At 41.7% G+C, this 25,107-nt stretch overlaps 1 protein-coding gene across 2 annotated transcripts in view; it reads right to left on the reverse strand.

Annotated features, from left to right (window-relative positions):
• The window catches only part of PANK1 (pantothenate kinase 1), a 104,352-nt gene that overhangs the window by 61,039 nt on the left and 18,206 nt on the right, over positions 1-25,107 (reverse strand). For both annotated transcript variants that reach the window (XM_086378503.1, XM_086378504.1), the window contains exon 3: positions 23,078-23,218. The gene's annotated coding sequence lies outside the window, so the exon portion shown is untranslated. The remainder of the gene's footprint in view (positions 1-23,077; positions 23,219-25,107) is intronic.

Below are 25,107 nucleotides of genomic sequence, written 5' to 3' on the forward strand. Positions count from 1 at the left end.
GTTTTTGTTGTTGGGTTTTTTTGGTTGTTGTTGTTTTTTCTTTTTTTGGTCAATAGAAGTGGAAAAACAAAACATCAGCAGTTGCCACTACAGTAATAACTGTGTGTACAGGAATGAAACACACCCCACATGAACTAACTTCCTGTTACTCACTAGTATTTTTTGAGCACCTACCAATGATGATTTATAGGTCACCATTACCAATGGTGAAGGGAGATGGGAGTGTGACTACCTAGGAATTTGATAAGCTATAATCAGAGTGACCCCAAATACTGGGCATAAGTTTAGGAATGTATCTGGCTTTAGCAAATTGTCAGTAGGCTTATTATCTAACATTTATTGAGTTCTTACATGCCATACACTGTACTAAGCACACTGGAAGTGTCATCTTTTTTAATTAGCAAGGTAGTCATGTGAGTTGGATTTGGATACTATTATTAGCTCATATTTTGTATGAGCAAACTAGAGCTTAGAGAGGCTAATGGGTCCAAGGTCACACAGCAGAAAATCTAACAGACATTTGAGTCAGGTCTGGATGGCCCTAGAACCTCACGTTTTGTAACTCAACCACCATGCCGCCCTCCCAAAAGATGGTGTACCTGCTGTCACCTGCAGATTTTACACCACGGTTGCAGACACCTGATATAGTATCCACTGCCCACACAACACTGCCTTTTAAACTACTGAGTCCCTTTACTTCTCACTGAAATGTTTTTGCTGTCCGGTGTCTTAGACTTTTGTTTCCAAAAGGGCTTTTTTCCCTCCCTTTTAAAAAATGTGCCAGCTATTGCCATTTTTCTATTTTGTATATCTATTCAACAAATATTTTAAAACGATGTGCAAACCATTGTTCCAGTTACAGTGATGAGCAAGGCAGAGAAGTCCCTCCCATTCCGGAGCACACATTCCTTTGGGGAGGGGGACAAGGAAAGTCAGAAAATAAACAATAAATACAGTCTGTGTTACGTAACATAAAAATTAAACGAAATGACGTGAAAGAGAATTATTGGGAGAAAGGAACCAGTTTACATGCAGGTAGTTGAGGAAGCCACACTGATACCGGTTTCTGAGGGCTGAGAGACTGAGGTGTGAAGCACTGTGAAGAGAGGTTTAGAAGAGCATTCCAGCACATGGAAGAGGGAAGAAAATGAGTATCTGTATGAGAGGGCTGGATGGCATCACTGACTCGATGGACTGAGTCTTAGTGAACTCTGGGAGTTGGTGATGGACAGGGAGGCCTGGCGTGCTGTGATTCTTAGGGTCGCAAAGAGTCGGACACGACTGAGCGACTGATCTGATCTGATCTATATCTATGTGTGTGTGTGTTTGACTCTTTGGGACCCCATGGACTGTAGCCCACCAGGCTCCCTCCTCCGTCCATGGAATTTTCCAGGCAAGAATACTGGAGCAGATTGCCATTTCCTACTCTTAGGGGATCTTCTGACTCAGGAATGGAACCTGGTCTCTTGCGTCTCCTACGTTGACAGGTGGACTCTTACCACTGTGCTGCCTGGGAAGCCCACTTCTGTATCTATATCCATATGTGTATGTGTGTGTATATATACATATGAATATATATACATATATATATTCATCTCTTCATCACCAAAGTTCCAATATTTGGGGGCATGCTGATGAATAAGGGGTATGCATTTTCCTTTGAGAATGACAGCAGTGGAAGGAAGAGGCTTTGATTAGGTCCCAGCATTCAGGACATTCAAATTTGTCTTATAGTTTTCCTGTTTTCTGAGTGAAGTCCCCTCTGAATCCTGAAGTTTCATCAGCTACAAATAATAAAAGCTGCTTTAACTCATTCCTACATAAAATGAATTAGTACAGGGAACTGGGTGAATAAAAATCTCTGAAAGGCTAAAGGAACAGCCTCTAGGCTGAGCTCCCAGCAGTGAATCCCACCACAGGATCACCTTCCTAAGGGAACTGCTGCAAGGGAGCTGCTACTTCTGGTACAATAGTAAACCAAGAAACCAGGGAGTCATTGCACCCTTGGGTCCCGGGCTGTCTCAGGCTGAATGGAAACGTCCAGAATTCATGCCCTATATTCTGTCTGTCCAAATCCATGGTGTCCAGGACAAGACACCAGGACCCCTGCTGCCATGCCACTGCCCACCAGACAAAACGGCAGAAGTCGGGCCTCCTCCTCCATCTGGACTTCCACATGCTGTCCAGCTGCATCTGCTTGGCAGAGCTAAGCGGTGTACAGGACCCGGGCACTAGCAGGGCCTGGGAAACTGACATCTTCAATTTTCTCATGTGTAGCAACTGATACGGCATGTTTAGTTCAGTTCAGTTGCTCAGTCATGGCTGACTTTTTGTGACCCCATGAACTGCAGCACACCAGGCTTCCCTGTCCATCACCAACTCCTGGAGCTTACTCAAACTCATGTCCATTGAGTCGGTGATGCCATCCAACCATCTCATCCTCTGTCGTCCCCTTTTCCTTCTGCCTACTATCTTTCTCAGCATCAGGGGCTTCCCAATGACTCAGCTCTTCTCATCAGGTGGCCAAAGTATTGGAGTTTCAGCTTCAGCATCGGTCCTTCCAATGAATATTCAGGACTGATCTCCTTTAGGATGGACTGGTTTGATCTCCGTGCAGTCCAAGGGACTCTCAAGAGTCTTCTCCAACACCACAGTTCAAAAGCATCAATTCTTTGGCCCTCAGTTTTCTTTATAGTTCAACTCTCACATCCATACATGACTATTGGAAAAACTATAGCTTTGACTAGATGGACTTTTGACAGCAAAGTAATATCTCTGCTTTTTAATATGCTGTCTAGGTTGGTCATAGCTTTTCTTCCAAGGAGCAAGTGTCTTTTAATTTCATGGCTGCAGTCACTGTTCACAGTGATTTTGGAGCCCAAGAAAATAAAGTATGTCACTGTTTCCATTGTTTCCCCATTTATTTGCCATGAAGTGATGGGATCAGATACCATGATCTTAGTTTTCTGAATGCTGAGTTTTAAGCCAGGTTTTTCACTTTCCTCTTTCCCTTTCATCAAGAAGCTCTTTAGTTCCTCTTTGTTTTCTGCCATAAGGGTAGTGTAATCTGCATATCTGAGGTTACTGATATTTCTCCCAGCAATCTTGATTCCAGCTTGTGCTTCATCTAACCTGGCATTTCGCACGATGTACTCTGTATATAAGTTAAATAAGCAGGGTGACAGTACACAGCCTTGATGTACTCCTTTCCCAATTTGGAACCAATCTGTTGTTCTATGTCTGGTTCTAACTGTTGATTCTTGACCTGCATGCAGATTTCTCAGGAGACAGGTAAGGTGGTCTAGTATTCCCATCTCTTTAAGAATTTTCTGCAGTTTGTTGTGATCTACACAGTCAGAGGCTTTGGCGTAGTCAGTGAAGCAGGAGTAGATGTTTTTTTGCAATTCTCTTGTTTTTTCTAGGATCCAATGGATACTGGAAATTGATCTCTGGTTCCTTTGCCTTTTCTAAATCCGGCTTGAACATCTGGAAGTTCTCAATTCATGTACTGTTGAAGCCTAGCTTGGAGAATTTTGAGCATTATTTTGCTAGTGTATGAGATGAGTGCAATTGTGTGGTAGCTTGGACATTCTTTGGCATTGCCTTTCTTTGGGATTAGAATGAGAATTGACCTTTTCCAGTCCTGTGGCCACTGCTGAGTTTTCCAAATTTGCTGGCATATTGAGTGTAGCACTTTCACAACATCATCTTTTAGGATTTGAAATAGCTCAATTGGAATTCCATCACTGGCAGTAGCTTTGTTTGTAGTGATGCTTCCTAAGGCCCACTTGGGACTTCGCATTCCAGGATGTCTGGCTCTAGGGGAGTGATCACACCATTGTGGTTATCTGGGTCATTAAGATCTTTTTTGTATTGTATACGGCATGTTACAGGGAGCTGAAATGGAGCTGAGTGAGCCCATCTATTTACCTGCAATAACCTCAATTGAGAATCTTGATAATGAAGTGGCACTGTTTGCCTCAGAGTTTTCTGTTTCCAGCAAACCCCATGGGACAATTGTTTACCCTAGGATGTAGCCAGGCTTGAAGCTCCCTATAAATCCTTCAAAGGGGCTGAGATTGAAAATAGGACTAAGCAACTAATAATAATAATGATACTACCTTATGCAGTTAAGAATTCCATCTTTGAAGTCACTCAGACATAGGCTTGAATCCCAGCTCCTCCTCTCAGCCAGCTTCCTCTATTATCTGGCACTTTCCAAGAATTTTGTGATGAGGTAAATGTACCGTGTCTACTCTTTGGTGGTGGCCACTGGCCATGCATCATTTCTGAGTACTTGATATGTGGCTAATATGACAAAAGAACTGGATTTTAAATTGTATTTATGTTTTAATTAATTGACATTTTAAAAGTTAGCTTATTTTAAAAACCACTTTATTGAGCTATGATTGACATATAAAAAAACTGTACATATTTAATATATACTACTTGATGAGTTTGGAGATAAGTAGTATATACCTGTCAAACCATCACAATTTGGCATAAATTTATCCATCACCTCCAAAAGTCTCCTTCTGCCCTTTTCCTCTTATTATATGATGATGATGATAAAAACACGTAATATACCACCTACCTTCTTAGCAAATTTGTAAGTATACACTAAAGTATAGCCATATTGTTTCCCACAGTAGCTAAACCATTTAAACTCAAATAGTAATATGTGACCAGTAGCTACTGTACTGGAGAAGGCAATGGCACCCCATTCCAGTACTCTTGCCTGGAAAATCCCATGGACAGAGAAGCCTGGTGGGCTGCAGTCCATGGGGTCTCTAAGAGTCGGACACAACTGATTTCACTTTTGCTTTTCACTTTCATGCGCTAGAGAAGGAAATGGCAACCCACTCCAGTGTTCTTGCCTGGAGAATCCCAGGGACGGGGGGAGCCTTGTGGGCTGCCGTCTATGGGGTCGCACAGAGTCGGACACGACTGAAGCGACTTAGCAGCAGTAGCAGCAGAGCTACTGTATTGGACAGCACTGTATACAATGGGGATAATAGTGGTACCTACCTCATTCATTTATTCAATGAATACTTATACAGTATCTTCTATGAGCATCTACAGGTATTGTGCTAAGGAAAACATCCTGAAGCCTACAACCAGTAAGGCAATCAGACCCATTTAACAAGTGAACAAATAAAATAGCTACAGTTTATAGTCAGCAGTATAAAGGAAGTAACACGGTAGAGCTTTGCAGAATAACAGGGGGTGAGAGGACACAGGATAAAGAAGTTCACCCACATGCTGGCTTCTCCATAACCTAACATAAAACATGAAAAAAGTGATGACTTAAATCACAACAACTGGAACAGGACCTCTCAAAAGCAAGAAATTTAAAAACATCCCACCTTTGATTGCAACACTCTTTTAAGTTGCTCTGACACTTGACCTTTTATTTTTACTGAGAATAGAATGTTCTATATCTGTTTTTTTTTTTTTTAAACCAGCTTCTGTGGGTCTTATGCTTATGTGCTCAGATCTGTTGCCTGCCATGCCCCTGCCCTGCCTGGTGAGGCAGGGGGCTGGCTCCCGAAAGCCAACTTTCTTAGGGTCAGTTGTCTTCCAGCAGGCTTAGTCAGTGGGAGATGTTGGTGAGAATGGCAGAATCTTCTCTTCCTCCCCTCGCTGTCTAGGGAGGCATCTCCCCAAAGTTGCTGACCCTCTTCTGGGGTCTCCATCACCTATGGACACGCCTGCCTTAACTGTCTTCTGCTTGGTGACCATAACTCCTGGGATCTCATTCTATCACCTTCTCCCTGCTTCTCGCCAGCCTAAGGTGGTGATGGCTTCGTGCCATTGCTAATGTCTGTGTTGCCTCACTGTCGTCTGACTAGCTTCTCTGCTTCTTCTTCCTTCTCTTCTGAACACCCTGGTTGGATGTTAGATGACAGACCATCTATGATGTTGACTCAGGATTGGACCTAGGACCATACCCGAAAACAGTTTTAAGGTTTTAACTACTTCCCATGGCATCCCTTTTTGGCCCACCCCTCAGGCCCGTTGAGGTATGATATTCATTATTCCATTATGGGTGGGTATATTTGTGTCAGAAATGCAACCTTCAGAAAATTAAATTTATCAAGTCAGCAGGGCTGCAATCATATAACCGCTGAAATAATGTATTTAAAAGGTCTGGAATCTCTGAATAAAGATTAAACAGTCCACTGGTCATATGAGATGTAGCATGTTCAATCAGTATACTGGAAATTTTATTAGCATACTTTATACTAGTTTCTGTGTAAATAAATAAACCCAAAAACTCAGTGACTTAATGCAATGAAAGTATATTTGCTGTTCTCAAAGAGTTCAATGTTGTCAGCTGAGGGGTGCCTGGTCTGTGTGGTTCATTTGGAAACTAGTGTTGCCCTAGATGTTGACATCCGCTAGCAGATGAGGGACAAAGAGAGTAGAAAGTGGTGGTGTTTTAGGGACCAAAACTGGAAACAGCATACATCAACTTTGGCCACATCTCACTGGGCAGAACTCAGTCTGTGTTCCCTCTGCACACCCACACCAGTTGCAGGAGAGCCTGAGAAGTGCAGTTTAACTTAATGCCTAGGAAGAAAAAGAAATGACCGTGGAAAATACATGGTCAATAACTACATTTCATTCTTCCTCCCATTTGTAGAATAAACTCCTCCCCGCTCACTTCCTAAAACATTATCCAAAGCTCTAGACCTTGGTGTCGGAGAAGGCAATGGCACCCCACTCCAGTACTCTTGCCTGGAAAATCCCATGGACGGAGGAGCCTGGTAGGCTGCAGTCCATGGGGTCACTAAGAGTCGGACACGACTGAGTGACTTCTTCACTTTCATGCATTGGAGAAGGAAATGGCAACCCACTCCAGTGTTCTTGCCTGGAGAATCCCAGGGACGGGGAAGCCTGGTGGGCTGCTGTCTATGGGGTCGCACAGAGTTGGACACGACTGAAGCGACTTAGCAGCAGCAGCAGCAGACCTCGGTGATGCTCAGCCAGTTCTATTTGGTTCACATGTTGTTCTTTTTGGTTGAGTACTTTGCAAACTAAAAAGAGGAGTCGTCTGCCCCTGCTCCTTTCTCGTCCCCAAATATACACTGGCGAGCAGAGACAAGGAGCTTCAGGGTCCCATCTGGAAAGGGAAGAAGTAAAAGAAAGCCGACAGTGGCCCAAAGTGGTTGGTTAGGCATTGAGACATTTCCCTGACCAGAAAGCACTGGAAAATGTCTTTTGATTGGACTCTTGCTCTCCTGTATGAGAGGCATTATCTTGTCCATATTTCTCTGTGACCCCTGGTTCCACTCTTCTGGAATTCTCTTCATTGTTCATTATCTATCCTCTGTGGCAATATCTGACGTGAGTGATGGGGAGTAAATTATCTCTGACACTATGCAGATTTTGTAGTCTGCCTCCTTCTCATGGAAACCTGTAAGTCCAAGGCTGGTTGTTGCTTTGTACCTTTTTCTAAAATTTATTTTTGGTTGCTTTGGCTCTTCATTGCTACTCACAGGCTTTCTCTAGTTGCGGCAAGCAGAGGCTACTCTTCATCGAAGTGCAGCGGCTTCTCTTGTTACAGAGCAGGGTTTCTAGAGCGAGGGCTCAGTAGTTGTGGTGCCCAGGCTCAGCTGCCTTGCAGCATGTGGAGACTTCCCGGACCAGGGATGGAGCCCATGTCCCCTGCATTGGCGGTGGATTCTTATTCCCTGTACCACCCGGGGAGTCCTGTTCTGTGCCCTGACTCATCTTTGTCCCAGACTTCTGTTTTCTTTGGAAATATCATTTGTGCAAAAACCTAACAGACTTCCCATTGATTTCCTTCTAGACAGTTCCTGTGCCACAAACTGAAGACCGAACACTGTTGCAGGCAGTGTTCTCAACATTCTTTATATCTTTCCCCCTTATCCTCATGACTCCCTCATCTTAATGGCAGCCACCTGGATGACGTCAGGATCGAAATGGAAAGCCACACCTGGGAGGTGATCTGTGCCGAGAGGTGGTGGTGACATAGCCGTTCTCTGTTGCTCACAATTTTCTCACTTTTATTTCCTACCATTTGAGGTCTAGATGTAGTCTACTTCAAGACTTCCAATTAATGTAGTTTTTCTATTTTCTTTCACTTCTCCCTGCAAACTGCCCAAATGTGCCAGCCACTTGTGGCCAAAAAGCACTAACAGTTTGATTCCTTCCAACTGCTTCTCTTGGAGCTGACAGTCAGGAAGCATATGGCTGGCCTCTCAACTGAGAATTCTTGCCAAGTTTTTGCCATGACAGCATGCATTGCCACCTTTTCTGCCTCCGGGATCAGTTTCCTTTCTTCCCACAACTGGCATGCTAAGCCGGTGCCACTTATTTCAGGTTTTCTGGATTTTTTATTTTAGGAGTTCCCGCCTTTAAATTGTAATACTGGAGAAGACTCTTGAGAGCCTCTGGGACTGCAAGGAGATCAAACCAGTCAATCCTAAAGAAAATCAACCCTGAATATTCATTGGAAGGTCTGATGCTGAAGCTTCAATACTCTGGCGACCTGATGCAAAGAGCCGATTCATTGGAAAAGACCCTGATGCTGGGAAAGATTGAGGCAAAAGGAGTAGAGGGTGGCAGAAAATGAGATGATTAGATAGCATCACAGACTCAGTGGACATGAGTCTGAGCAAACTTTGAGAGATAGTGAAGGACAGGGAAGCCTGGGGTGCTGCAGTCCATGGGGTCACAAAGAGTCAGACATGACTTAGTGACTGAACAACAGCAACCCCCACATCAAGGTCCCATTTGTGGTGTTTGTTATGGTATTAATGCTAGTTGCATAAAAAGAACCTTCAAGTCTCAGTACCTTAAGACAACAAACACAGTCAAGTTCATGTTTCACTCCACAGTCCAATGTAGGGGTGAGGGCGAATGTGGAGAGGGAACTCTGAGCTGTGCAGTCAGAGAGGAGGCTCAGAGGTTCTACCATCTTCAATGCATGACTCCTGAGGGTGCTCTGAGCATAGATATCCAGCCAGCAGCTGGGAGAGGACAGAGAGCACAGATGATCATATGGGTTGTTTTAGGAGTTGGGTCTGTGAGTGGTGGTGTCTCACCCTGCAGACATTTCATTTGTCAGAAATCACCAGTATAGCACAAAAGCTCAGTAGGTCATATAAGTGAGTTGAATAGGAACCAGGATGAATTCAGAAAGTGCATATTCTTTCTAAAGTGAGCAGCAGCCACTCAACTCCAACTGCTTATTGTCAGGTGGGAATGCAGGGTTGCCAGAACTCATTTTTCTAAAGTAGCCAGAAATCCAGATTTTTACATGAAGTCTTGTGATGTTGTCTTCCAACAACACAAGAGAAGAATCTACACATGGACATCACCAGATGGTCAATACCGAAATCAGATTGATTATATTATTTGCGGCCAAAGATGGAGAAGCTCTATACAGTCAGCAAAATTAAGACCGGGAGCTGACTGTGGCTCAGATCATGAATTCCTTATTGCCAAATTCAGACTTAAGCTGAAGAAAGTAAGGAAAACCACTAGACCATTCAGGTATGACCTAAATAAAATCCCTTACGATTATGTAGTGGAAGTGGGAAATAGATTTAAGGGACTAGATCTGATAGACAGAGTGCCTGATGAACTATGGACGGAGGTTGGTGACACTGCACAGAAGACAGGGATCAAGACCATCCCCAAGAGAAGGAGATGCAGAAAAGCAAAATGGCTGTCTGAGGAGGCCTTACAAAAAGCTGTGAAAAAAACAGAAGTGAAAAGCAAAGGAGAAAAGGAAAGGTATACCCATTTGAACGCAGAGTTCCAAAGAATAGCAAGGAGAGATAAGAAAGCCTTCCTGAGATCAGTGCAAAGAAATAGAGGAAAACAATAGAATGGGAAAGACATCTCTTCAAGAAAATTAGAGATACCAAGGGAACATTTCATGCAAAGATGGGCACAATAAAGGACAGAAATGGTATGGACCTAACAGAAGCAAAAGATATTAAGAAGAGGTGGCAACAATACACAGAAAAACTATACAAAAAAGATCTTCATGACCCAGATAATCATGATGGTATGATCACTCACCTAGAGCCAGACATCCTGGAATGCAAAGTCAAGTGGGCCATAGGAAGCATCACTATGAACCAAGCTAGTGAAGGTGATGGAATTCTAGTTGAGCGATTTCAAATCCTAGAAGACGATGCTGTGAAAGTGCTGCAATCGATATGCCAGCAAATTTGGAAAAAACAGCACTGGCCACAGGACTGAAAAAGGTTCAGTTTTCATTCCAATCCCAAAGAAAGGCAATGCCAAAGAATGCTCAAACTACCACACAATTGCACTCATCTCACACGCTAGTAAAGTAATGCTCAAAATTCTCCAAGCCAAGCTTCAACAGTACGTGAACCATGAACTTTAAAGATGTTCAAGCTGGATTTAGAAAAGGCAAAGAAACCAGAGATCAAATTGCCATCATCTGTTGCATTATCAAAAAAGCAAGAGAGTTCCAGAAAAACATCTATTTCTGCTTTATTGACTATCCCAAAGCCTTTGACTGTGTGGATCACCACAAAAGGCAGGTCTTTCTCAAGACCTGCCTCTTGAGAAATCTGTATGCAGGTCAGGAACAGTTAGATTTGGACATGGAACAACAGACTGGTTCCAAATAGGGAAAGGAGTACGTCAAGGCTGTGTAATGTCACCCTGCTTATTTAACTTACATGCAGAGTACATCATGAGAGACGCTGGGCGGGAGGAAGCACAAGCTGGAATCAAGATTGCCGGGAGAAATATCAATAACCTGAGATATGCAGATGACACCACCCTTTGCCTGAGGACACTCAGGCAGTCTGTGAAGAAGCCTACATGGGTTTACTGGTGTCTCCCATCAAGAGTCGCACCATTTTGCCCACCATGCGAGTGTGCCACCTTGATCAATCATCCATCTCCAATCGAGCCTTCGGATGATATAGCTGCAGCCAATATTACATTTGCAACCTCATGGGAAACTGTGAGCTAGCACCACCCAGCAAAGACTCTGAGTTAATAGATTCTTATTTCTTTTTTCCTTATTGTTGTTTTAAGCCACTAATTTTTTGGCATTAGAGCTCAGCAATGGATAACTAATAATGGCCCTAAGTCATATTTTACATTTTTTAAATACTTTTATTTATCGGGCTGTGCTGGGTCTTTGTTCCTACGTGGACTTTTCTCTAGTTGTGGTGTGGCGGCTTCTCTGCTGTGGCTCCCGGCCTCTAGAGCACAGATTCACTAATTGTGGCACATGGGCTTAGTTGCTCCCCAGCATGTGGGATCTTTATGGATCAGGAATCGAACCCATGTCTCCTGCTTGGCAGGTGGATTCTTTAACACTGAGCTATCAGGCAAGCCCCATTTAAAAAAATTTTTTTTTAATTTAAACATTGTATATTAAAAAAGATTCCTTCTACTGAATTCAGGTTATGAATTTATAACATCTATAGGGAAACCAAGAAACAGTGGGCTCCCTTTTTGTGATTTTTGCTTGTTTTGAATTGAACTTTTCAAGCATGATAAATCCAAGAGGGAAAGTGATTTAATTAACTGCATTACTTTTTGCCAGATTCAGTAAGACTGAAGCTTAAACATGATTCCACTATTTATTGGTTATGAGACCTTAGAAAATTTACTTGACCTCTTTTGACTACAATTTCCTTAACTGGAAGAAAGGAATAACAACAGAAGTACTTCTTGGGGCAGGGGGAAAAATTGTGAAATACTTTGAAATAAGAAAAAATTAGTGGGTGTCCTATCTGTTAATCTATTAAAAGTTTACTCTCTGCATTTCATTGGCTTTGAGTTATTTTACAACTCTACAATTTGCAGAAAACAGAGTAATGTAAATGTTCTTATACATAGAAATGCAAATTGTGTCCAGGGGTATGCAACCCATTACTTTCCCATGGATAAAGATCAGTTTTACACCAATAAAGTAAGTGCTTAATTAAGCATTCCTGATGGCTTAATGTATTCTCATTTGGACTGGCTGCAACATCTTAGTTATTACATCATTAATTAAATTAATAAAACCAGAGACATGTTTATATTTGTGAGTCATGACTCAACTTAAAAAAATTTCTCCTTCAACAGATTTCAGAGTGTTATTATGATGAATAAATTAATTAATGCATGTAAAGCCCTTGGCACCATGACTGGCACAGAACTTAAAATGCTAAGGAAGAGGGTAGTGAAGATGCAAAGATGTGAGGTCACCAATTTAGGTGAGACAAAGGTCTGTTGGTCTACCTTCTCTACAGATTCCTTTTGCTTTTTAAAAAATTTCCTATTTATTTGGCTGTGCCAAGTCTCTTAGTTGCAGCATGTGGGATTCAGCTCCCTGACCAGGGATCAAACCTCGTCCTCCTGCATTGGGAGTGAGAAGTCTTCTCCACTGAACTACCAGGAAAGCCTCTTCCATTCCTGATTTCTAAAAAGAATAATCAGAGAAAACAACTTTGCAAATCAACAAAATGGCAGTCAACATGCTAACCAACACAGCAATTACACAAGATTTCCAAACACTCATCTCACCTATCCTATCCCAGTGAGAAAAATAATACAATACCAACTTTAACAGTTGCTGAGAAGGCCCATGAAAGTAATATACATGGGGGGACTGTGAATGAGCCAGAAGGGTGCTAATCTGAAAACAGATTTAGAAAGCACGTGTCTGAGAATTCTTTCAATTCTCTGCTTCCTGGTAAGTAACTGAAATGCCTTAAGTGGGCCAGCTATAAGAAACAGCTCTATCAATTTTTGTTCCAGACAGAGATCAAATATTTAATAAAGAGAAAACATTTCTTCTTACACTGCCAACTGAAATTTTTATCACTTGCCATCTGCCTCTGCAAAGATTAGGTCACTAGCCACCACAGTTGCTGACCTACACCCCCTGAAAAGAGTTCAGGGAGGCAATCAGGAATGAGGCACTCTGTGCTCTGGGGAAAAACTCACAGAATAGGCCTTCAGATAGTTAGATATTTTCAGAAGATTTTATGAGCAGAATTTCTTGTATCTGCTCATAACTAGAAAAGCACTAAAATAATTAATGGAGACATCTGCTCCTCTTGACGAGCACCAACCTTCTTGTGACCAGCAGTAACCTTCGGCCAAAATATGTGCTTGTTTGCACATATCACCCCCACCTCCCAAATCACATATATACAGACCTCCCCCCTTACCTCTTCAGAGCAGTTCCTTAGAGCTACCTGAGAAACTGTCTCCCAGGTTATAGTCTTCAATTTGCCCCCAAAAAACTTAACTTCACAACTCTTCCCTTGTGTATTTTTTTTCAGTCGACACTAGGAAGTGAACAAACCTGATGATAACTGGAAACAAATACTCTGGCTTAGCATCAGAGAAGCAGTATGGAATGGAATGATGAACTGGAAGTGGGGGCCACTCTAGTCAAACGTTGCCACCCAGGAATTCTGGCCTCGGTTTTGTAAGAGCAGCAAGAATCTCAGTTATTACGGATATTTCTTCAGTTCAGTTCAGTTCAGTCGCTCAGTCGTATCCGACTCTTTGCGACCCCATGAATCGCAACACGCCAGGCTTCCCTGTCCATCACCAACTCCTGGAGTTCACTCAGACTCACTCACGTCCATCAAGTCAGTGATGCCATCCAGCCATCTCATCCTCTGTCGTCCCCTTCTCCTCCTGCCCCCAACCCCTCCCAGCATCAGAGTCTTTTCCAATGAGTCAACTCTTCCCATGAGGTGGCCAAAGTACTGGAGTTTCAGCTTTAGCATCATTCCTTCCAAAGAAATCCCAGGGCTGATCTCCTTCAGAATGGACTGGTTGGATCTCCTTGCAGTCCTAGCTCAAGCAATTAACTAAGCACCCAAATCAGGCAATCAAGACACATCTACCATTTCTTTGTGACCTCTGACTTAGGCCATGATGTTCTGGATGTGCTCTCTAGGTGGCAACTACTTGTTGGTGACACTCATCAGAAGTTTCTTATCATGGTTTGAAGCCTTATTTACTGGCATGAGTAGGAGATGAAGTGCCAGAGAACTGCTGATCATGTTTGCTTATCAGACTGGGGTTGCTGGTCCTCAACAAAGAGAAAGAGTAAGTAATATTTGTGGCTCTCCTGTCAGCCACTGGATACTTTCTTTTGCCATCGCACTTTGCTTTGTCCATCATAAAATGTACACGTGGGGAGAAAGGGTTCTAAGTATGTTCATCCTTTCAGGAAGCTTGTGAAAAACTGTAAGTGTTAGTCAGTCAGTAGAGTCTAATTCTTTGAGACTTCATGGACTGTAGTCCATCAGGCTCCTCTGTCCATGAAAGTCTCCAGGCAAGAACACTGAAGTGTGTAGCCATTCCCTTCTCCATGGGATCTTCCGGACTCAGGGATTGAACCCACATCTCCTGCATTGCAGGCAGATTCTTTACCATCTGAACCATCAGGGTAGTCCAGGAAGCTTGTATTGTAGTAGAAAACAGACAACTTTGGAGTCATATAGACATAGATTTGAGCTGCAGCTGCAGTGCTTAAGAGGTAACTGACTATGGATACTTTGCTTAACACCTCTGAGCCTTGGGTTTCCTCACTTGTAAGAGAATAAAAGTTGAATACAGAACCAGGCTTCTTCATTCTGACTGTTCGGCCATCTTCAGTGTGTGTCTTTCTGCCCATAGGTTGCAAGGTGGCTGTTACAAGTACAAGCATCGTTTCTGAGTTCCAGGCAGGAAAATGCAGAGTTAAGGTTAAAAGGCACATGTCAGCTATGTCTCTTTTATCAAAATTCAGTAGCTTCCTAGAAGTCATATTGAGCAGACTTTTGTTACTGGTCATATTAGCCACCTCTGGTTGCAAAGGAACTTGGGAAATAAAATTTTTTTTAGTTGAGTACATTTCCACTTACTCATAGGGCAGAATTCTCCTCTGAATGGGAGATTGGCTATTGGGTTAAAAAAAAAAAACAAAAAAACAAAAAAACAACCAAGTGGTATCTGCCAAAGTGCTCAATAATCCTGGATATTATGTTTATATTATATTAGTTTTTATCTCAGCTAGTATATTTCCTTTGTCATCATATCCAAAGGGCTGGGCATATGGTGTATGTGTGTGTATTCATTCTTGCTTCTTGCCCATCTAACTGGTACGTCAGAAGTACATTCTTCCTAGCTAGACTTAACAAAAAGCTAAAAATTAAAAAGAAAGAAAAAAAGGCACTTCTTCCATAAGTAACTACGCCAAGAAAGTACCTTTGGTGTTTTTTTTTTTTTCCTGTTGAAGATGAACCATTATCATTACGATAATAGCTAAAATTTACTGAGCATTTATGGTGTGACAGAGACTGTGCAAAGTTTTTCTATTCATTATAACCATTATAAAAACTCTATAAAGTGGATTCCATCATCCCTACTTTACCAGTAAGGGAACTGATGCTCAGAGAGGTTAGTTGGCTTAAGACCACACAGCTAATACACAGTAGAGCCAATATTTGAAGGTGGATCTGTCTGATTGCAAAATTCCTGCTCTCATTTTATAGTATTGACTATACTGGCAGGTTGTGAGATGTTCCTCACCTACATTTGGAAACTCTTTCCAAACTTTATTCTAAAGCCCAAATCTTGGTCTCAGCACTTGGCCAATGCCACAATAATAACTGATGTGGGTAAACCCCACCAATGGATTGTAGAATTAGTGAGGTAAAGTTTGATGAAAACAGGATAGATGCATATTTAAAAAGTATCTCCACATGAGAAACTCAATTATAAAAATAGTAACTTCATAGTGTAGAAAGCAGGCTCACATCACCGTAACCAAGTAATCCAAGTTAACATCACTAGTAATGAGACAGAGCAGTATCATGTGACCCCTGAAATGGTGCCCTGAGAAGCGCACAGCATTACTTCTGTAGTGTTCCTGCCAAAAATGCACAAGCTAAATTTAATCATAAGGACATCAGACCCAACTTGAAGGACATTCTACAAAGTAACTGGCCAGTATTCCCCAAAAGTATCAATGTCATGAAAGACAAAAAAAAATTAAGGAAGTGTCTTAGCCTGAAGAAGACAGAAAAATATGACAACTAAATGTAATGTATGATCCTGGATTGGATCCAGGACCAGGAAAAAAAATCAGTGTGACAATTAGGGAAATTTGAATAATATCGGTATATCAGTTAATAGTATGGTAAGAAAATTTTCTATTCTTCATAATTGTGCTATCATTATGCATTGTGAACATTTGGAAACTGGGTGAAGGATATATGAGAACTTATTTTTGGTTCTTGGTGACTTTTTCTTGCATCATTTTTTATAAGTTTGAAATTATCTTAAAATTAGAAATTAAGAAAAACCTGCCTTACCCAGTTCACCTGCTAAAGGTGTTTACTTATCAAAATTATGTCTGAACTGCAAGTATGTCTCCACCAGTTTTCTCATCTGCTCTGTGTTCTGTCTCTAAGAGGCTGACCTGTTCTTTGTCCAGATGGTACCAGGCTCAGTGGTGCCAGATCTGAGAACTATTCACACCCTAGATAGCATACATTTGTATATTCATTATGACAACTTTCTGGCAAATGAAAGGAAAATGTTTTGTGCTAAAAAACAAAGTATTGTGACAGTCTGTCATGATATGGAGGTAAAGTGTCTGGGGAAGGCTACTTTTTTGTTCTAATTCAGTGCGGGTGAGCAGTGGTCCTGCAGTCTGTTTCCTTCCGTCACCACCCGGGTACAGCCTCTCCTCGTCCAGATTAGATCTCGGCATAGACCACCTCCTGGCGGAGGGATATCCCCTTTCCTTATCTCTCCTTCAGCTGCAAAACAGAACCTTCTCCCAGATTTTCAAATATCCTGAGGCGCGACATCCTCAGTTGGCAGCGGGTAGGCTACACTGACCAGCCAGCGTGTAAAGAGGAGATGCAGACCTCAGGGCTGTAAGATGAAGAGCTGATTCTCAAACTTTCCCCCAGAGGTTCCCCAAGGTAGAGGAGAGTTCTATCAGTTCTGCAAATAACTGAAAATCCAGTTGAGGCTAGATTACACACAAAGAAATTTGTTTTGAGCTCTCAGGCAGTCCAGAGCTCAAAGGGGCTGCAGGGCCACTGCCATAAGGGCTTCCCTCCATTTCTTTGATACTCTCCTGGTTCATCCTTTGTGTATCAGTTTTGTCTCTAGATTAGAGTCCTCACTGAATAAATGGCTTACAGAGCAAATGCAGACACACATTTCTTCATGTTCTACAGGAGAAAAAGACTACCTTTCACCCACTGTACCACAGAAACCTTTCCCTTCAGGCTGACCGAGGGGTCAACTGAGGTCACACGTTCCACTCCTCTGCCAATTACATGCCCCAAGGGAGCTGTGCCATGAATGGCTGGAGCCTGAGTTCCTAAACCATTCAACGGCAAGGTGGTGGGATTACCACGAGTCATTCAGAGTAAGCAAGACACACTCCCAAAGCTAGGAATGAGGTTCAATTCCTTTGAGTACTGGGCCTCCTGAAGAAAAAGTGGATACCTGAACAAAAATCAGGGCTTTGCCAGGGAAAGGGATGGGAACAATTGACGCTGTTAAGTGAATTCCTATGCCCTGTGAATCTAGAGTGTTGGCCCAGCCTGACCTTCTACAAACAGGACTTTTCTTTGTATACCTTCTTCCTTTATAAATGGATTATACTGCTATGGAAGTTCCTCAAAATATTAAAAACAGAAACATCACATGATCCAGCAATCCCACTGCTGGGTGTACATCCAAAGAAGTGGAATGCAGGATCTCAAAGAGATATTTTCACACCCATGTTCCTGACACCACTGTTCACAATAACCAAGAGGTAGAAGCAACACAAATGTTCACCCCCGGATGAATGGCTAAATGAAATCTGGTTTACAGGAATATTATTATCAGTTCGTAAAAAAGAAGGAAATTCTATCACAAGCTACAACATGGATGAACCTTGAGGACACAATGCTAAGTGAAATAAGCCAGTCACAAAAAGACAAATATTGTATGAATCACAAATGGCCATCACATTGCGAATATTATATGAATCACAAATGGCCATCACATTGCGGGTTGTGATGACGTTTCACAAATTAATAATTTTCTCTTCCATCACATTTCATCTAATTTTAAAAATCCTTTTCCTGCTTTCTTTTAAAATTTTATTTACATTCTTGCTCTATTTCATAATGTCTGAGCCGGGTTCATCTTAGAATGAATCTTCCAATTTTGTGGGAAATTGGTTACTTTATTTTATATATATATTTTTTTTTTATTTAGAGGATAATTACAATATTGTGATGGTTTTTGTCATACATTAGCAAGAATTGGCATTAGGTATACATATGTCCTCTCCCTCTTGAATCTCCCTCCCACCCCTTAGGTTGTTATAGAACACTAGCTTTGGGTTCCCTGCATCATGATGGAACTCCCACTGGCTATCTATTTTACATATGGTAATGTATATGCAGATATTTATTCTGTGGCATCCAGAAACCCTTAGCCACATTTGAGAGGAAAGGTATGGAACCTGGAGGAATGGGTTTTCTGGAAGACAATCTCTCTAGTTAAGTGAATTGTAATGTCGTCATATACATGATGAACTATTAGCCATTAAAAAGGCTTATGAAGAGTATAATTTTTTAATGCGGGAAATTCTTATTTTACAATAATAAATAAAAAAGACAAAAGAGAAGTCAACGTTGACCATGACTATAAAAGAAAGAAGTGACAGGAACAATATTGGGAATTTGAAACAGAGATATAGTAAAATACCCCAAAAGAAACCAATGGAAATGTTAACAGTGGTAGTCTTTGGGTGGTAGATTTCCAGGAAAGTTTTTCTTTGAACTTTCAATTTTCTTGTTTTTTTTTTTTTCCCCCTCCTAATTTATGATGCGTGTAGAATGTTTAGTAAGGAAAAAGTGAACTGGGGTAAACATAAAAATTGCATCTCTAAGGGACTCACTTATAAAAACATAAACATTATGACCACTGTTCTGGCTGTTCAGAGAAATTACACTACCACCCACGCCCCTGCTTTTTTATTTTTAATGTGATTTTTGACAGTTGAGGTCAACATAAAACTTCTACTGTAAACATAAAAATAACGATAGGTCCAAAACTAGGTGGCTCAGCTTTCTCTGTGATTTAACTTCTTGGCCATTTAAAGTTTTATCTCTGAGTAACAACAAACTATTCCTATTAGCATTGAAAGTAAAGTAATTCAGAACAAAATGCAATTCTTGGTTGTCCGAAAAAGGATTAAAAGTCTTCTATACAAAAATAGAAAATTGTTCACAGGGATATAATTTGAAAGTCTGAAAGCAGCACATTTATGTGTAAAAAGGTCATTTTGTTTTAATTCTCCCTTACGTAACTCACATACTAAAATTTAAGGAGGCTGAGTTTGTTCCATGTGAGTGCTCTTTAATAGTGCTGTCATTCCGTTTCTTCTAAGTACAGCTTTACATAAGCATCCCCATGTGGAAATTCCAAGGTCAGAATAATTCAGATTCTCTCCTGGGGACGAACTGTGTTTGTCTCGTGTAAGATGACGGAATGTCCCTGTAGTGAGATGGCTCTGGGTTCGGTCTGCAGACTCTGCTAAGACTCAAGCCCCTGGATGTGGTCCAGCCATGATCTCCATCAGTGTGGTCACAGGGCCGCTCTGAGCTGGCATTTGCAGCTGCTGCTCTCCCCTGCCCTGAGCACCTGCCCTGCAGAGACTTGAACTTGGTCTATCCAGGCATGTTCTAGTCAGCTGCTGTTGGTCTGCATCTTACTACTGTGGGGCTTTGGGTTAATCGGTAACTTAACTTTTTGTGGCAGGAAAACTTATTGAGAATCAGTTTTTTTTTTTACATTCTCCAGACCCTGTGCTCACCATCCCTTTTCTCAGCAGCAGACTCGTGGTATTTTCCTGCCTTGGGGTTTTTTTGTACAAGGAAAGACATTGCCATGGACCACTTTTTGCTTTGTTAAAGTTCAAACTCGGCCAGCTTCTTCTATGCATTCTTAGAAAGACAGGAGAAAGGGAGACTCTTTGAGAGAAGCAAGAAGGAAGAGACAGATATACCTGTCACTAAAAAAGGGGAGGCCTGGGAAGTGGAGGAGCCCAGAGATTTGAGTAGCTAGAGGAGGATGCTAGTGCCCAGAGAGGAAAGGTGTGTAGTGAGGTATACCTTGACCTACCCCAGCCCCTCAAAGATCCTTGACATTGCAGGTCACACAGAAGACATGGCATGTCTCATTTCAGAGGACATTTCCTAGTACAGAAAATGGGCATCCAGCAGGTAATCATGCAGTTGGATAAGAAAGGACAGGGCCAGACCCCCCCATGCTTTAGCACACTGGGCAAGAACTGGAATCCTGAGTCAGGTCCCGTGAAGGAAGCCCTCAAATGGCTGAGATGTCATTTCTTGCCATCCCAGTGGAACCATGTTAGGAGTTAGATTTAATTAAATTTTAGAGCATAAAATAACTGGACATTTCTTACTCATTTGAATTTGTGTATATTTCTGCTTTGGCTGTTTGAACCTCTATTTCTTCATCATATCCTGGAGATCAAACACTTGCCTCATAGTATCACTGTAAGGATTAAGTTAGGTTAAGATGGGAGGACCTGGGAAGGCCATTGGCCATACTCACTAGGTGGTTGGTTGCTGTTGATTCTCTAAAAAGAATGTTTTTTCCCTTCACTTCAAGATGGGACTGCCAGAAAGAATGGCAGAAGCTGCCATTCAGCTTCTATGGAAGGCTTTGGGTTAGGGAAGGCAGAGGGGCAGTGATTTTAAAAGTAATAATAATGATTGCTACTTTTTTTGGAGTCTATTAATTGGGGACTTTTTAATATTGAGGTTTAAACTGATTTGGGCTTTCTGGGTGGCTCAGTCATAAAGAATCTGCCTGCCAATGCAGGAGACGCAGGAGACTCAAGTTTGATCCCTGGAGCAGGAATATTCCCTGGAGAAGGAAATGGCAACCCACCCCAGTATCCTTGCCTGGGAAATCCCATGGACAGAGGAGCTGGCAGGCTACAATTCGTAGGGTCACAGAGTCAGACACGACTGAGCACACATGCATGCACATAAGTTGATTTACAATATTTTCTTTCAGGTACAGTACCTGAATTCACAATTAAAAATTCACAATTTTAAAAGATGGTAATCTATTTATACTTATTATAAAAATTGGCTACATTCCCTGTGCTGTATAATATGCCCTAGTAGCTCCTTTTATGTATAGCAGTTTATATCTCTTAGTATCTCTTAGTACCCTAAGCCTGTTTTCTATAACTGTGAGTCTTTTTTTTGTTGTTGTTGTTATATTTACTAGTCTCATTTTTCAGATTCCACATATAAGTAATAATATAAAATACCTGTCTTTCTCTGACTTATTTCACTAAGCCTAATGCCATTCAGGCCCATCTGCACGGTTGCAAATGGCAAAACTTCATTCTTTTTTATGGCTGAGTAGTATTCCATTTCACCCACATGCTGTATCCTTTTATTCATAATGATAGGCAGTATTTATTAAGAACCTGTTATGGATCAGACATTCCTAGACTATAAATCTTGTCAGAGGTTTTTCATCTGTTCTGTGGAGTTCTAAGATTCCATGGAGGGTCTCAGGAGCTGCAGTGAAGGGTCAAAGGGAAACCTGTGAGTCCACATACAGGGCTGATTCCTTGGCTTCAACTAGGTCAGTTTTGCATTTACCTGCTTAATGCATTGATCCTCTACATGAGACTTTGTTTGAGAAGTAGTATGTCTTTTAAAAATGTTGGAAAACTTCTACAGAAATATTGGATCATGATGGCAATCTAAACAAAAACATGTTCATCCAGCCTTCCTCCCCTGATCTAAACCCTAAAACTAACCTAAAGGATATATATATCTACAGATACCTATAAATATATAGATTCTATATGTCTTTAGATATATAGATATTTGAAGATCCTGTTGACTTGCAAGAATTTCTCTAAACGGATCAAACATTCTGCACAAACTGTTGAAATACAGAAAGTAGAACTGAGATAACACTGAAAAGGGACCCCTGCCCAACATTAAAGAAGAGGGCACCTATAAATTGTGAGTCAGGCTTCAGTACTGCTCCAATACTCAGTATTTTCCAGTAGTTAGGGAAAGGAGATAAACGGTCAGGAGGCAGTCCCAAACCAACATTTAGGGTGATTCTGGTAGCATTCCAGCAGCAGGGACAATCAGGCAGTTCCTCTTTTCTTCCTTCCACCTGTGCTACGCAGCAAACAGCCAAAGTAATTCCAATGGGACCTCTTGGGGATTATAAGCAAAGTAATAACCAAGAGATGTGCGTACCCCATAAGAAGTGGGAGTTCCCATGCTCAGAAGACCAGCTACTGATCCACTTGATCTGGTGGTATATCCTTCCTCTAACCATAGGAAGCAGAAACAACGAACAGATAAGCACTCAAACATATACGCAAGGCTAAGAGGTAACGGAAAATGCAGACAGATGAACAACTGAGAATCACCAAGTATTTGAAGAAAAACAAAGAGGTGTCCCAGAAGGAAAGAATGGAGGGAATGAAGGGAAATAAATATTAAAAAACCAACAGAATAAAATAGCTCATTGTCAATGAAAGACATCACACCTCCAATGAAAAGAGCCCATTAGTGCTGCTTCAAATGAATAGAAAAACAAAGCAAAACCCAGATCACATCCAGACACTTGATGGTAACATTCCAGAAAACTAAGGATAGATGACAATTAAAAAATTATCCCTAGGTAAAGAAATTAACAGCTAAAGTAAAGCATATTACTTGGGAGAAGGAGACCATCATCTATTATTATAATTTTGTAAAAATTATAGAAAACCCTGGCGTCACATGGGAATAAAGTCCAAAAATAAAACCACACAAGGCCAGTTCCCAGGGTCTGCCTCACAATACCAACTCTAGTGTCATCTAGAGCTAGCTGTTCATCTGGCTACATACCAGTGGGGTGCACTTTTAATCACGAGCTGTCTTCCCATTAGCTCACACCTATTTCAGTGACTAATTTTGAGACTGGCGTGGGTACCACTGAGGACACAGGGCCCACCCCTCACATCCCTACTTACCAAAATGGAGTTGCTGCTGTTTTTCTCTCCGTGGAGACTCTCACTCTCTTCCATGCCATGCCTCTCCTGCACAACATCAGCTCGTCCCAATCCAAGAACAGTGCTGAGTGGAGAATGGGAACCAACCTCCAGTCAGGTTACCTGCGAGTCCACACAAAGGTGAAGGTTATTATACCTTATAAGAGCAGCTTGCAGAGAGGCAGGGCATGAGACAATGGGAAATGAGAGGGACCATTCTGATGGGGAAGCGGTGAGGACAACAGAGAAAGGAAGGCTGGTCTGCAGAGGGGCTGCAGCATAGTGTTTCCCCAGGGCTAGGGAGTAGAGGTCCTGAAGTAAAGAGGGTAAGCGGAATGCAGTGCAGAAAATCAGATTTTGTCAGATCAAATAGGATTGATATGGGAAAATACAAGATAGTGTTAACTAAAAGTAATCTGGATCAAAGAACCTGTGAACACAGTTTGATCCCTGAAGGTGTGTTTTCTTTAAATCTTTTATATGCCTGCTACATGCTGAGGGCACAGCAGACAAGAGGCATGAATGGAAAGCCTGCCATTTGTACCCCCAAAGGGCTTATAGATCAGCATCATAGATAGCTTTCAAAGTAAACAAAGGTTAAGAGTGACTCTCACTGGCTGTAACATTGTTCTTTTAGTATCGCTAAGTCCTGTTCAATTCTTTTGCAACCCCATAGACTGTAGCCCTCTAGGCTCCTCTGTCCATGGGATTTCCCGAGCAAGAATACTAGAATAGGGTACCAGTTCCTTTTTCAGGGGATATTTCTGACCCAGTGATCGAACCTGCATCTCTTGCACTGGCAGGCGGATTCTTTACTGCTAAGCCACCTGGGAAGCGGTTGTAAAACTAGGAGTGAGTTAATTTTCTTCCTTATAAATCATGCTTTCTACAATAGCTATGTATGCCTTTTATGAGAGAAAAGCAATGAATCTTATATTTTAAATACACAAACACTACAGAAAAATGAAAACAAAGGAGACTAGGCTATAGAGAATCGATTCACACTCATCAGGCTAACAACAGCTTTATTTATAAAACACAATGCCAATTTTATTTATTCAGCCATGTCCAAGATCTTACGATAGCGGCCGAGGTTATACAGAGGGTTAGGATAAATCCTTGTTCACAAGGAAGATTAAATTATGGTTTATGTGGTATTTATGGAAGAGGGAGCTGGAAGAATGGTTAACAGATAAGGCACGTATTAATAATTGTATTTCTTTGATGAATAAAATAAGGGCTAACTAGAGGTGTATGCGGAGAAGGCAATGGCACCCCACTCCAGTACTCTTGCCTGGAAAATCCCATGGATGGAGAAGCCTTCTTTCCTTGCTTATGATAAAGCTTATTTCTAGGAAAGGTCTTAGCAATATTTAAAATTTATACTGATGAAAACAAACCTGTAACACATGCAACAAATATCACTTCTTGAAGAGATGATGCTGGTGTTACCACTGCCTGTGAAACCAGGTTGGAGCTGAACATCTGATGAGGAGCCAGAAACAGAATCCCCAAGTGATGAAGTGTTACCAAACACAGAGAGACTTTCCTTTTTCAAGACTTTCCTCAGTATTACTGGTCTCCCTAAACTCAGGCTTGCGTTTAAGCAGTTTCTGTTTTTTAAAAAATTTATTTATTCACTTAGTTTTATTTTTGGCTGAGTCTTTGTTGCTGCACAAGAACTTTCTCCAGCTGTGGCGAGCAGGGGCTACTCTCTAGCTGTGGTGTGCAGGCTTCTCATTGCGGTGGCTTCTCTTGTGGAGGGTGGGTTCTAGGCAAGCGGGCTTCAGTAGTTGTGGCCGCATGAACGCAGTTGCCCCAAAGAATGTGGAATCTTCCTGGACTGGGGATCAAATTCATGTCCCTTGCACCAGCAGGTGGATTCTTAACCACTGGACCACAGGGGAACTCCAGCAACTTCTATTTAAATGAGTAAACAGTCATAATCTCTTGCTCACTGATAAACACACGCTGTTCAGGGCTAGCAATTAGTTGGTCACACATTTTCAGCG

The sequence above is a fragment of the Bos grunniens genome, chromosome 26, assembly GCF_055505025.1.
Source record: "Bos grunniens cultivar Pamir isolate PY7600 chromosome 26, Bosgru_T2T1.0, whole genome shotgun sequence".
NCBI classification, from domain to species: domain Eukaryota; kingdom Metazoa; phylum Chordata; class Mammalia; order Artiodactyla; family Bovidae; genus Bos; species Bos grunniens.